At 47.9% G+C, this 12,459-nt stretch overlaps 1 protein-coding gene across 6 annotated transcripts in view; it reads right to left on the reverse strand.

The window, feature by feature from the left end:
- Positions 1 to 11,113, reverse strand: part of ST3GAL1 (ST3 beta-galactoside alpha-2,3-sialyltransferase 1) — a 112,886-nt gene extending 101,773 nt beyond the window's left edge. For 2 of the 6 annotated variants that reach the window (XM_039524975.1, XM_039524977.1), the window contains exon 1: positions 10,775 to 11,108. The gene's annotated coding sequence lies outside the window, so the exon portion shown is untranslated. Of the gene's footprint in view, positions 1 to 10,761 lie in introns of all 6 variants that reach the window. The other 4 variants (XM_039524980.1, XM_039524978.1, XM_039524976.1 and 1 more) reach the window with 4 other exon arrangements.
- Positions 11,114 to 12,459: the final 1,346 nt, after the last annotated feature.

Genomic DNA, 12,459 nt, shown 5'->3' on the forward strand with positions numbered 1-12,459 from the left:
GCATTGAAAAGCCAATAACTACACTTTCTTTTTATTAGGGTGCTGCACAGAGTGTCCCCCACCCCCGATGTCAGGGGCTTATTCTAATTGTTGATTTTTTAAAGTGTAACTTTACAAAATAACAAAGGCAGCAATGAGAGAAATTCTCTCCCAAAGATTTTACAGTCTACACCATAGGTGCTGGAAATAGGGGTGCTCAGGGTGCAGCACCCCCTGGCTTGAAGTGGTTTCCATCATAGACAGGGTTTACAGTTTGGTTCAATGGCAGCACCCCCACTATAAAAATTGTTCCAGCGTCCTTGGTCTACACTTGCTTCAGACAAAGGAGATATTATGCTCCACATTTTAAGAGAATGGAGACCGATGAAATGACTTGCCCAAGGACACAAACTGGGGAAGAGCCAGGAATTGAAGCCAGATCTAATTCAGTGCTTTTACCAGACCATATCTCCTGTTTAATCTTCTGTTCCAGTCAGTTTTACTCAGGGACGGAGTTCAAATCAGACAAAGTTCAATTAATCCTTTAAGATTAGCGGGCCCTCCAAAACCCATTAATAGTGCATCCTTTTGTGCATTTGACCTAAAGTAGCTTCAGTTCTGCTCCATCGGGGCTAATCCTGGTGTTTTTATTCGTGCTACACTCCCACCTGAATCAGTGGGAGTACACTGAGTAGGGAAGGAGTTCTCATACAGAGTCGGTCCATCAGTGGTGCTTAGCAATGGTATGGGAAAGAGCCCGATGCGCAAGTGCAAACCTTCCCACAGAGGCCACAGATCCACTCGCCACAGGGAGGTTGGAGCACACTCTGCTTCCTGGCTTGCCTGTGGGCCTCAGCCTGGCTTCTCTGTTGGCTCTCTGCAGTGATAGTGGGCAGGATTTTCCCTGTTGTCAGTGGGAATGCTGAATTTCTGGAGGCCTTGCTAGACCTCGTCACTGTATCGGAGCTTTGGCCTTCCTCTGTGTTGCGGGCGGTTCTGACGTTGGCCATAGAGCACAATCTGTCGCAAGGGACAGGGGTTCGGGGCTAAAAACAGTAGTATAGACGTTCAGGCTCGGGCTGGACCCTGGGACCTTCTCCCCTGTCCCTATCCCAGAGCCCAGGCTCCCGTCCAAGACCCGACGTCTACACTGCAATTTTATCGCCCCACAGCTCAAACCCCGTGAGCCCAAGTCAGCTGACCCAAACCAGTGGCCGCTGTGCTGTGGCTCTTATTGGAGCCTAGATGTACACAGAGATTAGTTGCCTCTCAGTCACACAAAGTCAGAGGCAGATCTATGAATTAAATTCAGATCTCCCAAGTCCCTGTCCAATGCCTTAACTGCAAGACTTCTCTTTGTCTCTAATAAAACCCACATACCACAACCAGATTTGTAACAAATATCCCCACTGCTTTCCAGACTTTGACTTTGTTGTGCAATTTCTCCTTTAGTCAAGGGAATTCAAGTACACAGTGAGTAATTACATTAGAGAAATTCTTTGTTTGCATTTGGATGTAGATGGGAAAAAATGCAAGCCCAACTTTTGTTAGACGGCAAAATATCTTTAAAAGGCTTATGTGCCCCATCAAAATGCCAAAAGGACACTTCTAACAGCTACACCTACAGGAATTAAGAACTCACCACCTTCAGCTCTACGTGGAAGGCACATGTCTTTGATGTTGCTTTTTCTAACAAAAGCATATAGCAGCGCACTTAAGTATACAAGCGTGTCTCATCTTGCGCTGGGGATACGTTCTGCTGTCAGCGCGTAAAGCGAAAATTGCATATACTCAAAATAACATTGAGTGTAATAGCGGGCGGAATCGTCCGCACTACAGGTACAGTATTTAAATTGCTATTTTTCTCTTTTTGTTGTTGTTTTGTTTTTGCCAACTGCGCAAAGCTGTATTTGCGCATGTTAAATGCGCGTAAGATGAGAGTTGCCTGTATATTGTTTGGGAATTTAAAAAATTATAAGATACTTCAATGCACACACTTCTCCCACTGGGGAGAGGAGGAGAGAACAAACATGGCAGATGTTGCTTACTGCATTACTAGATGGTGCTCAGATACTGCAATGATGAGCACAGTAGAAGAACCTATATAGAATAAAATAGCAACTGACTTGCTAGACAGGAGAAGCAAAGCAGGCTGGCAGGGTTCTGACAGCAATGACTATATTAAAATGATGGATCTGCATAGGTCATTGATTCCATTCTGATGACTTAGCTAAGGTGTCTAATCACAATAGGACTATATTATTATAAACTGGGGAGTTCCAACTCCATCCTACCTCTTTGTGACTTAGCATCTAGGACCATGGAAGCATGTTGGGTTCAGAATTTGAAAGTTATATAGACACACATGCCTCAATCAGGGGCAGATAAAGCTCTTATTTATCACATTACGAAATGAAAAACGAGGAAGTGCATAAATTCCAACAAAGATCAATGTATCCCAGGTTGGAAGAAATCATTACTGCTTTTCTTTAGCAATAAATTGTCCTCTCCAGGATGTTATGGGTCCTTGGATTATGGAGCTAAATTGCCAATCCACTGACTAAATCAGTTTGAATTTGACTTGTATTGTCTGTAATTGTGGAATAGAGAAGAAAGCATTGGGTCCAATAGTAATTCTTTCACAAAACCACACATCCTCTCGGGGGTTTCAAGTAAGAGCCCCAGATGCATCTCAGGCCCCTTTGTGAATGGCTTTTAAAAAAAAAAATTCATTTGAGGGCAACCTAGCAGGCATTAAGACTCTTCACTTCCTTTTAACTTAGTCCAGTTATTAATAGTTTTAAAGCAAAACTGAAAATGAGCTAATTTAAAGCTACTTACTCTTTATTGCAAGATTCATAATCTTTTGCTAACTTAGAAAATACCTTCTTAAATAACAATCATGCTATTTAAGAAATGAATTTCTTAAATATCTGACCACTCACGCTTTATTAGATAGATTATTTTTTTAACGTTTAGGTTAAAGCAGAGAAAATATCCACCGAAGAGAGGGCTGGGTGACAAGATTTCCCTCTTGCTGTTGCTGTCTGTGCTGTCACGCTGCTTTTTACATGTTGGTTGTGCCGGCTCCATCTACCCTCTGTGCTACCAAGGACTGCAGCCTTGGATCAATTCTTCTTCCTACTACAAAGGTGCAGAGAGGAGCAAATGGAAGTAAGATGTGGCCAAAAGAAAGTTTCCCTCAATACCAGTGAGGGCATAAAGATTAAAAAACAAACAATTTTACAGAACTGGGAACAAGAAAATAAAATGTATTCATAGTTCTCCAAAGAGATTGTTGTCAAAGACTCTAGCAAGTGGCAAAGTTAACAGCATGTTAAATGTTTGCAACTGAGAGGTAAACTTGCTAGCATTTTCTTATCTTTAAAGGGAACATTTCTACTTCAGCGCGGTCTCTGAAACTACTCAGTACCTGAAACACAGTGTGTACAAAATGACCAACTGAAACATCAGGAAAGATGACTGTTACTAAATGCAGCTAATTTTATCTTTATGTAGCACCTTTTATCTCAGAGTGTCTTACTAACTGCAAGATGGAGGTTCTGTCTATGCTACCCTAGAACTAGAAGGCTTATTTTCTTTTCTCCCTTACACCAGTTTTACAGAAATGTCTGCCAACTTCAATAAGAACATAAGAATGGCCCTACTAGGTCAGGCCAAAGATCCATCAAGCCCAGTATCCTGTCTTCTGACAGTGGCCAGTGCCAGGTGCCCCAGAGGGAATGAACAGAACAGGTAATCATCAAGTGATCCATCCCGTCGCCCATTCCCAGATTCTGGCAAACAGAGGCTAGGGACACCATCCCTGCCCATCCTAGTTAATAACCATTGGTTGACCTATCCTCCATGAACTTATCATGATGTCTTCCTGATTTACACTACAGTAAGAAAGGAGAAATGGATAGAACCATATGTAAACACTATTAATACAGTGGGTTTTCTAAAAAAAAAAAAAGATACTTTAAAGTAGTTTCAGGCACTAACACTGGACTCCTCAAGTCCCCCTGCCAATTTTTATGGTAATAACATTAGGTGTTCTTCTCCCCTGTTGGTGTGTGGAGAAAAACGCACAGGCCGCTGGGAAAACTTATTCCACAGAGGAAGCAGTTAAACTGACTAAGCACAAAGTGTTGTCAAAAGCACAAAGTGCATGAACCAAAAAGAACTACATTTCCCCACTCTAATCTCTCTCATAGTGATCTTAGAGGCTACTCAGAGCAGCAAGGTAAAACAGATTCAGATGGAGGGAGGGTTGTTTGTTTTTAACTTGTATCCCTTTATGCGGGGTTTCACCAGCTGCGTGGATCACAAAGGTGTTTTATTTTAAACACTGCAGTAACTAACCTGTGATAGTTCTCACTGTAAAATCCTGAATTATCACTTGTGTTGACCTTGAGGTAGCTAGGTGAGGCAGCGCTACTTCCTCACCCACGGCTGACCATGCCAAGTTTACCTCCCAGTAAAAACTGGCTATATGGCTTTGGGGATGTCTACACAGGGAAGCTGTCTACCCTATTCCACAATAACTCCCCATGTGGACACGCTTATTCCAGAATAAGAAGCGATACTCCAAATAACCACAGTGCTGTAAAGTCACACCCTACATTATTCCAGAATAACTTCCCCACAGAGACAGTATGTCTTCGCTGAAACAAACAGGGTTTTGTTTTTTCTAAATACAGCAAGATAACCAAGGCCTCGCAGTTATCCAGCTGTAGTGCCCAGGGTAAATTAGGCAAACTGGGGGTGGGGGATAAGCAGTGTAGTGCAACCTCTTGGTGAAAGCTACCAGTGTCTTGTCTCCCCTCAGGATTTTACAGAATAGCTATTGCACGTCTGTTATCTTGCTGTAAAAAGAGGAAAACCACCCGCATCTCAGTGAAGCTCAGCTGTAGACTGTGCCACATCTAAGACTGTGCCACTCACACTTCCTTCTTCTCTCCTCTCTCCCCCATTGTCAATGCCCAGCCAAACTGTTTACATTTTTGTTTAAACACTTAAGTTTCCAGGCCAGAGTAGAGAGGACTCTAGTGTAGCCATTTCTGCGGCCAGACAGCCAAAAGCACAATAGTGTGTGTCTGGGGGAAGGTTTGGCAAAGTACACCAAGACTCGTCTAGTGTCGCCATGGTTCCATAGAGACAACACAACATTGCTCATGACTCACCAATTTCACCAAGTGTTGGATCAGGTCCTATAAACTGGGTAGGGTTCAGTTTATCTACCTCAGTAGACATGGGCTGACGCGGGCTAGTCGCAAGTAGATATTTCAGGTACAGTTTTTCAAAGCAGATGCTTAATGCAAAGCCACCCACTCAGTTACAGATATGCAAATAAAATACAAAAAAGAATCAGCCCCCAGAAGGCACACCCCCAGGAGGCAGGAAATGTGCAGCTAAAGGTGACTCTTCATTTTTAACTTGCATCATTTTGTACAAACACTAATATAAAGGAGCCCAGTATGGGATCACAGATAAAGTGTCCATCTTTAAACTTCAGCGGGGAAAAAAAATGATAAGAAATTCCAAGTTATTTTCCCTTTTAAAGAGAATTTTAGAGCTTATAAAAATTGACTAAAAAAATTAGAGATTTCTCACCCTTCCAATCTCTCTCTCTAATCTACAATTAGGTTTTTTCCCCCCCTTTAAAATGTGCGTCCTATGTGACACTGGTAGACCAGACTTCCCTTGGCAAGGCTGTAGGCATCAGCTGAGCACTGACACACTCATAGCTGGAAACCAGACCAGCTCACCTGTATGTTAGTATTGTTTAAGATAGGTGTGACTTGTAAAGAGGTGTTTAGACTCTATAAAATGCTTCTAAGTTGCTGCATGTGTTAATTGTACTTGTAATGTTTGTACCCCATGCTACAAGGTAATACGTAAGTTTTGCTTTACAACTGTAAAAATGCCTCCTGTGAACTTGTGAGCCCAACTAGGAGGAGTGGTTCTCCCGCCCAACAAGAAAGACTATAAGAACTAACACTATATCTACACTAGAGCACTTACAGTGCTTCTGGTGAAGATGCTCTAAGCCGACACAAGAGAGCTCTCCCGTCAGGTTAATAACTCCTGCCTCCGCGAGAGACGGTAGCTATGTCTGCAGGAGAAGCTCTCCCGCCAACATAGTGCTGTCCACACCAGCGCTTAGGTCAATATACTTATTTTGCTCAGGTGGTTGGATTAATCACAACCCTGAGTGATGCAGGTTATACTGAAGTAATCTGTACTGTAGACAAGGTCTAAGTGGAACACTGAGAAACATCTCGACACAAAGACTGGGCCATAAAGGTGTTATGTGCCAGAAAACTCATTCAATCAGCTTGAATTCTGGAAGAAGGAAATAAAGATATCTGATATGAAAATTCTTCCATCTCTTTGTTCTTTGGACTATCATAGGGCTGAAGCTCTGGAACGAAAGCAGAGATCCCCAGGGTCAACCTGGTTAGCTCTACAAGACAATAATTGCTGATAGATTCAGTCATCTTTTAAAACCATAGACTGTACTCATTTGTGTGTATATGTTGCCTGCTTTAACCTGTAAATAACTCATTTCTTTTTCCTAGTTAATAAATCCTTAGTTGGTTTACTATAGGATTGGCTACAAACGTTGTCTTTGCCATGAGATCTGAGGTACAAATTGACCTGGAGTAAGCGACTAGTCTCTCGCTAGACTGGAATACGCAAGGGGACTGGTAGTGGATCCATGGTAAGACTGTTATAGGTGTTCACATTTGTTACCAGACTGGTGAAATCTCATAAAACATACAGCCAGCTTTGGGAGTCTGCCTTGCTTTTTGACAGTCTGCACTGAGGTTGGCACTCAGACAAACCACTCCAGACAGTATGACAGCCTGTAGGCAAATATATAATTTAGACTTTTAAGAGTGTATTATATGAACATGAGTAATTTCAATATATATGGTACATATGCACACATATTTCTTTAAAATGCATATTAGACTCACACACAAGATTTCTATCAAATAAATATGTATGAATGTATTTTTTATACTTTCATTTGTTTTAATGTATGCCAAGACTAGAACTGGTCTTGTTAAGGATTTGGAACATGTGCTCATTGTAGGAAAGAATCTCAAACACATGTAAAAAATAAGGCTGTGATTTTAGAATAGAATATCAGGGTTGGAAAGGACCTCAGGAAGTCATCTAATCCAACCCCCTGCTCAAAGCAGGACCAATCCCCAGACAGATTTTTGCCCCAGATCCCTAAATGGCCCCCTTAAGGATTGAACTCACAATCCTGGGTTTAGCAGGCTAGTGCACAAACCACTGAGCCATCCCTCTCCATAAACATATGGAGATATACCTATCTCATAGAACTGGAAGGGACCCTGAAAAGTCATCAAGTCCAGACATTTGACTTCACTAGCAGGACTAAGTACAAATTTTGCCCCAGATCCATAAGTGACCCCCCCCCTCAAGGATTGAGCTAACAACCCTGGGTTTAGCAGGCCAATGCTCAAACCACTGAGCTATTCCTTTTATCATGGAGGGTATGGAATCCATAACTTCCAGAGACCTCCGTGACTTATGGCAGCTGGGAGCTGCAAGGTTTCCTCACCACCCCCGGCGGTCATAGACAGATGGGCCCCCTGGACCTCTAAGCTGCCAAGGGCAGTGGGGGACCCCCAGAGCTCTGAACCAGGGCCCCCACAGCTGCCACCACAGTGTGGAGACTCTGCAGCCAGGGGCGGCTCTAGACACCAGCGCGCCAAGCAGGCGCTTGGGGCGGCCGTTTCCTGGGGGGCGGCATTTGGCTCCGGTGGAGCTCCCGCCGGCATGCCTTCGGCAGGTCCACCGGAGCCCTGGACGAGCGGACCTGCCGCAGGCATGACTGCGGCGGGTCCCGTCTTCCCGCGGCTCCGGTTGAGCTCCCGCAGGCATGACTGCGGCAGGTCCGCTGGTCCCGGGCTCCGGTGGACCTGCCGCCGGCATGCCGGCGGGAGCTCCACCGGAGCCGCGGGAAGAGGGGAAGGGCGGGAAGAGGGGACCCGCCGCGGGACCGGGGAAGGGCGGCGCAGCGCTCCGCGCTGCTTGGGGCAGCCTACTGTCTAGAGCCGCCCCTGTCTGCAGCTCCCCCTTTTGTCATGGATATTTTTAGTAAAAGTCAAGGGGTACGTCTACGTCGTACCCAGATCAGCGGGTAGCGATTGATCTATTGGGGATCGATTTATCGTGTGTAGTGTAGACATGATAAATCGATCCCTGATAACTCTCCCATCGACTGCTGAACTTCAGCAGTGCGAGAAGCAGAAGCAAAGTCGACGGAGGAGCCGCGGCCGCCGATCCAGCACCGCGAGGACGCAAAGTAAGTAATTTTAATTCAGTCTAAGATACGTCAACTTCAGCTACGCTATTCTCGTAGCTGAAGTTGCATATCTTAGATTGAACACCCCCCGCCCCCCAGTGTAAACCAGGTCACGAGCATCCCTGAATTTTCCTTTATCGCCCATGACCTGTCTGTGACTTACTAAAAATATCTATGACAAAATCTTGGTTCTAGTAATAAAACATGCAGAACAGGCGAATTGTTAACCTTTGACATTAATTATTTTTACTTCATGTTACTAATTGTGTGCCAAATTCCATTTGTAAGTGAAAACCGTTTGAGTTAGTATAGTTAACTTGAATTTATACTACTTTTCCCCCCACAAGGAATCCCAAAATACTCTATGGTCTTCAGTAACCGATTGTACAAGGTATCAAGTCAGTGAGAGTCTTGAGCCTAGGATCAGGCACCTAAGAGCATAAAGACTGTTAGCTTTATAACAGGAAAATGCCTGATCCTTTTCCCTCCCATAAAAATTCAGTAGAGAAACAGTGCTCATATTTGTATGCCAGTTTTCACCCAGAAATAATCGTTTACAGCAGAAAGGCTGACAAACCCTGAATTATGCAGTCACTTCTACCAGTAGCATAACTTTTAGAGACACAATCCCCCTTCCCCAGCCCCCAAATAAAGAGCTTTTGCAGAGCAATGAGTCTGGCAACCGACAGGGGGCACTATACTGCGCAATCTATTTAACCTTAGCAAATGCACCAGGGTGAATCTCTCTTGAGTGGGGGGCGCATTAAGTGTCAGATAAGTTTGAAACACTTATTCACTGGGTGTGGAAAAAACAGAGAAACAAAGCCAAACAGACTTCTAAACAGCCTCCCAACACCAGTGTCCTCTTAGTCAGAGAGAAAAAACAATGAGGAGTCCTTGTGGCACCTTAGAGACTAACAAATTTATTTGGGCATAAGCTCTCGTGGGCTAAAACCCACTTCATCAGATGCATGGAGTGAAAAATACATCTGATGAAGTGGGTTTTAGCCCAGGAAAGCTTACGTCCAAATAAATTTGCTAGTCTCCAAGGTACCACAAGGACTCCTCCTTGTTTTTGCTGATACAGACTAACACAGGCTACCCCTCTGAAATCAGTTGGAGGGGAATTTCCTATTGAAACCCAAGGTTAACTTGTGCCCTGCAGCGGATGCTGCAGAATTTATGCCAGAGAGCTGTGACCAGAAAGAGCTGCTGATCATCCAAATAAACACGAGAAGTCCCTTTATTAATTTATCCGTATCGACAGCCACCAGTGCAACCATCTGCTCAGCGAGAGGCCGGGGCGCAATCTGCCAACATTTTCAAAACTTCCTTGCTGGATTAACAACTGCAGAGCCCTGGCGTGCTTCCCTCTGACTCAAAGTGGGCGTCTTTTAAGAAAGCTTTTTTGGAAGGAGCAGGGGGAATAATGCACAGCTCACGCACAGTCCGGCAGAGGATTTACAGACACGGAGCAAACAAACAAAAAAAGTTCTTCCTGGGCAAGTTTTCAGAAAAGGCCAAACCAAACCGAGCGAACAGCCTGCCAGGCTACACCGCGTCTGGATGGCTCAAGAGGCGAGTGCCCTGGGTCTCTCGAGTCCCCGGAGGGCAAAGCCACAGGGAGTTGAATTACTTTTCTCATTTCCCCTCTGCCTGACGCTGAGCAGCCGGCAGTGATCAAAACCAGAGCCCCTCGGAGGACCAGCTTCTCCTCCTCCCTAGCTGAGCGGCTGCTGCCAGGCTCCGGCCAGTCTGCAGGCGAGGGAGAGCAGGGGGCCGCTGCGAAGGATGAGGAAGGAGGGATGGGAGCGAGGGGGCAGCCCGCGGCGGGCGAGGCGCTGCGCTGGGAGAAGCGCACAGCCCCGTCCCTTGCTCCATGGAGCAGGGGGCTCGGGATCCAGCTGGCAACCGGTGCCGGCCGGGGGCTGGTTCAGCCCCAGCCCCACACACAAGCTGGGGGACCCGGGGAGCGGCCCCGAGCTACAGGCAAAGTCACGGGGCGCCAGCGAGATCCCCGCAGGCTTGGCCACCCGCAGCCCCCGGGATGAGAGGCGTGCGGGCAGCCGGAGCCGCGTCTCTGGCACGTTACCGGAGTCGGGCAGCTAGCGGGGATTCCCCGCGGGCTCCTGCCGGCCCTGCCCCAGCAAGGGTCGGGCAGACAAGGGCGCCTGGGAGCGCAGAGCGAGCCCGCCGCCCCGGGCTGCCCTCCTGTCCCATCGGGGCTGCCCTGCCCTGTCCTCTGCCAACGCGTCTCCTGCTCCGGGATCCTTCTGCCCCGCCGGTGCCACCCCCAAGCCCCTGCGCCCTCCAAGCCCCTGCGCCCCCGGGTGCCACCCCCAAGCCCCTGCGCCTTTCCCCCGCTCGGACTCTCCCCATCTTGCCCCGGGATCCCCCTCGCCCCGTAGGGGCTGCGGGTCCCAGCGGCTCACCGGAGACACGCACCAGCAGAGGACGGGGCCCCTCCCGGGGCAGGGCGAGCGACCGGCCACTCACAGGTCCTGGGGGGCTCCTCGGCGCTCGCAGCGGATCCCAGCGCCGCCGCCGCCGCCTCTTCCCTCCGCGTCTCCCTTTGTCTCTCCCAAGCAGCGGGACTGGGCAGCAGCAGCCGCCGCCCGGCCGGCCACGGAGCAGGCAGCTCCCGCGTGGGAGCGGGTAGAGCCTTGGCGAGCCGCTGCTCCGGCCGCTGCCTCCTCCCCAGTTTGGCTTCTCCCCGGCAGGGCTTCCTGCGCACCTAATATAGCGCCTCCAGAGCCACGTGGATTAGACAGCGCTAAACACGGCGGCGGCTCCTCCTCAGCCTGAGCCAGAGTGTGAGAGGGAGGGGAGGCAGCACGGGGAGAAAAGGAGCGACGGGGGGGAGAAGAACCAGCGAGGGGGCGGCACAGGGAGCGGATGGAAGCGGGGGAAGGGGAGAGGGAAAGAGAGAGAAAGAAGCGGAAAGTGGGAGGCTCCGAAAGAGCGAGCGCCAGAGACCGAGGAGGGGGTATGAGAGGTAACTCCCCTCTTTGCATGTGCTGTGTCTTTATACCTGCCTGCTGCATTTGCCAGTCCAGGCAGCTCTGGAAGTGGGTCCGAGCCCACGGGAGCTTGTGCCCAAATAAACGTGTTAGTCTCTAACGTGCCACAAGGATGCGTCCTTGTTTCTGCTGATACAGACTAACAGCGCTACCCCTCTGAAAAGTGAGCGCCAAGGAGAGGGAGCGTGAAAGAAAGAAGGAGATGCAGGGGCACAGAAGGGTGTGGAGTAGGGTGACCAGATGTCCCGATTTTATAGGGACAGTCCCGATTTTGGGGTCTTTTTGTTATATAGGCTCCTATTACCCCCATCCCAATTTTTCACACTTGCTAGCTGGTCACCCTAGTGTGGCGGCGCCGCAGACAACAAGAAAAGGAGAGGAAAAGAGACCGTGTTGGTGGGGAAGAGAAAAGCGGCAGCTGCAGAGAGTGTAAGTATGGGAATACTTATGGGACACACCAGTACTTCATGGTGTTGTACAAACCCAAAGCACCCGGGAAAGCGAGGGACACACACCAGGAATCGGGAGTACAGACAAGAGATTAACTTCAGTGAGTAACACCTGGAAACCTGGGTGGGCAAAGGAAATGAAGTACAGAGAGAGAGAGAGAAACATAAGCAAGAAGAGGACAGAATCTGCCCCCCCTCGCTACCCTCCCAGCACAAGCAAGTCAAATCCTTCCCTGCATGGAGAACTGCTGGCCATAGCGCTCCCCTCTTTATAAGCATGGAGAGGCATGTGCCCAGCTTTCTAGATGTTAACAAAAGTGTTTGGACTGGGATTTTCAAAGTGACATTAGGTGCCAGGAGCCGGACACCTATGGACAAACATTTCCGAACCCCAGTGACTTAGGAGCCTAAATTCTGCCTTACTTTGTCTCTGCCTGAACCTAAAGCTGCTACAGACTAGAAACAGTGGGGAAACATCTGCTGTAATGCCAATGTTTGTGACAGTGACCTGCACTATTACTGCCCAGGATTCACTCACGCAGTCTGTGGTCTGCAGCATACAGGCGTTTCACCACCTCAGTCCAGTCCACTCCAGCGGTGAGAGGCTGAGACCCGGGCATTCTGCTCCTTCAGGGGTTGTCAACAAACCCACAAAGAAATG

This window comes from Mauremys reevesii, linkage group 2 (genome assembly GCF_016161935.1).
Source record: "Mauremys reevesii isolate NIE-2019 linkage group 2, ASM1616193v1, whole genome shotgun sequence".
In the NCBI taxonomy this organism is placed as follows: Eukaryota; Metazoa; Chordata; order Testudines; family Geoemydidae; genus Mauremys; species Mauremys reevesii.